Source organism: Mastomys coucha, unplaced genomic scaffold (assembly GCF_008632895.1).
Source record: "Mastomys coucha isolate ucsf_1 unplaced genomic scaffold, UCSF_Mcou_1 pScaffold14, whole genome shotgun sequence".
Lineage (NCBI taxonomy): Eukaryota > Metazoa > Chordata > Mammalia > Rodentia > Muridae > Mastomys > Mastomys coucha.
The window spans coordinates 51,829,004-51,832,122 of NW_022196896.1; positions in this window are offsets into that span (position 1 = coordinate 51,829,004).

Genomic DNA, 3,119 nt, shown 5'->3' on the forward strand with positions numbered 1-3,119 from the left:
TCCCTTTTCTCAGATGAACTTGGATTGTGTTACGTTGTCAAAAAAGCTAACCAGCACTGATTATATATATATATATATATATATATATATATATATATATATATTCTATTATATATTATACTATATATAATATATAGATTATATATTATACTATATATAATAGATTGTATATGTTACATATTTTCACTAAAGAGAAGGAAAATTAGGAAAAAGGACTAAAGGGTCCATGTTAAGAAACAGAACAGGCTGTAGCCTTAAGGCTGTATGTGATCTCCATCCACACATTAGACGTTACTACAGTGATGATTTTATGTTTACTACATCTTTACTTAAAAAACAGTTTTTGTTATCTGCTCAATGTAGCATATTACTAAATAACATATTCTTTAGCTTTATTTATTTATAAACCCAATAGAGTATATATACTTTTAAAGTCCCATTTTTGCTCTATGCTGCTCTTAAAATACCACTACATTGCGTCTCAGGACTTACCATGCACAGTACAGGTTAGTCCATGGCAGGTGGAAATATAGCTTATTTTTCTTAATTTTTCTACTTTGTTTAGAACTCAAGGAAAAACCCAGAGCTTTATGCATGCTAGACAGGCAGTCTACCACCCATCTACATCCTTAGCCTAAAATTAGGTTCTTAGGCGAGGTTTCGCTCTAACAAATGCTGCCTTTGGGAGTGTCGTTGTACTTATTTCAGATGAGACTGGGCACATTCATGGAGGTGTGGCCAAAGATACGCTCTTCTTCTGTCAGAGTACAGACATCAGATCATTTCTTTAAGGTAAATAGCTCAAAATGAAATCTAGACAATAAAAGCACACACCCATTTTAAACATTTAAATAAAGGAACCAAGTGACCACGGACTGTGCCCTGTGGAACTAGGAGTCAAAATAAACCCTTCTCTCTCTAATGATAATTTCCAGGAATTTGTCAGCATTATTTAAAAATAATGACAAGCATGCCACACATAATTACTAATTATGTTTTCTGAAATGTGGAGTGCAATTAATCAATGACATCATTTAAACCAGGAATGATGATGAATATTCTCAACAAGCTCTGGTGTGTTAACTCTGGGCTCATTTGATTTTTGTCCATAGACTAATACTAACTATAAACACTGTTCTTTCCTTTTCTACTTTTTATTCTTTCACATTTTTTTTCTTTTCCTGACTTAACCTTATTAGCCAGCCTATAAATTCAGTGCTGGATAAAAGTAGTTATGGGGCTGTTTTATTATTTCTAATCTAAAGTAGAATAAACAGAGACTTATTAATCTGATATGTCTTCAGACATATTTATAGGCACCACTCACACAATCACAGAAAGTCCTGGGTGCATAAACTATAATTATAAATTGAAAGATACCAAAAATGTCCCTTAAACTATCGAAATGACATGAATATCTTTGAATAAGGTTGAAACCTTATTCATGGTTTCAAGAACAAAAAATTTTAAGTGTCTTTATCAACCAGACTTGTGGAATATTTGAAAAGTACAACCAAGTTATTTATGGCAAGGACAGTGGGAAGCATGAGCTACTGCGTTTGGCTGCTTAGAGTACAAAGCTGTCTGATTTATTTTTGAGGAAAAAGTGGAGACACCTGCACTTTTCTTTCTATCAGTCTGTGTCTGGAGTGAGCATTTCAAGGTTCTTGGGGTCTTGTTCAAAGGAATGAAGAAGCACATACAAATAGCAAAGTCGTACGAGTCTTTGTGCAGAGGAAGTGTAAAAGTGCAGGTTAAATACACTGCAGGGGGGCAGCAAGCTCTGAGCAAGGTCGCTTGAGAATATCTGATCCCTTACTTTGTCTTATGTGGTTGTGAAGAAGTGGCTTGTTAGGAGATGGTACGGGTAGTTTTCTGCATTGATTGGCACTTTGGGCAATATAAGCCCTTATGCACTAAGGGTGTCCTTTCCCATCTTGCTATATGACTGTCTGATCATATAGAGATGTAAAATGGGAGGTAGGTGATTTATTTCCATAAAAGTCATTCAGAGGGCTTTGCCTCACTATGCACATACTCCAAACAAGCTCTTGCTGGATCAGTTCACTGCCTCTGGGTTTACAATGTTTTTCAGGATGTATTTGGCTACAAAAGGGAATTTAATAAAAATTTTCTAAAGAGCTATTGATCTAAGTGACTGATTTGCTTTATTTCAAAAAGGGCATGCATGCCATTCAATGCCAGTGGGGAATCGAATTCAGTAAGAGCATTCTGGAGAAAGAATTTGTATGTAGCTCACGTCACTGAGGGCATAGGTGACTAGGTGATTCTTAGGCTTGCCTACCTCATTTTTGTCTATCAATATTTGTCTCTTGATCCTTCTACACTGCATTTAGAAATATATCCTTGAAATTATACCTCCATGAACAACAAAATATAGTTATCATATATTATGTGTAAATACACAAACATGCAAACATGTACTACTATTTGAAGTAAATATTGCTAGTAACAATCTTAATGCCCATATATATATAAAGAATGAGTAAGTAAGTTACAGAATGACTACAGAATAGTGTTTCATAAGTTATTTAAAAGTGGAACTGCTTCTATGGGTGAATAGTAGCTTTTTGTGTCTATATTGTGAAATAAAGCCATAGAGTAGAGAAGATAAGCCATTGTATGCTAGCTTTTATGTTTAAATGGAAATGTGCTTGCTCATTCATTAAAAACCTACAGAGAAGTAGAGACTAATGGTATCTGTGTGACAGGCTGGTAATGACTCCCTGGATTAGTTCACATCCTAACTTCTACACCCCTGAAGTGCCATCTTATTTGGAAAAGGTTCTTTGCAGATGTGATTCAGAATCTTGAGGTAAGATGATGATCCTAAATTATCTGGGTGGGCCCTACATAGAGCTAAAGGTCCTAAAAAAAGAAGAAGAGAAGAACACTGAATGAAAAGCCACGGTTAAAACATACACCTAGTGGTAAGACAAGCAAGTGATGCTACCTACCTCACTTAAGGAGTGGAACAAAGGACCTGACCAATCCCACTTCTGACACATGTATTTGGGAACAGATTCAAACTTAAGGATAGACACAAAGCATACCTTCACACCGTCTTTTCTTAGTGTTCTTGATATTTCATGGAGATA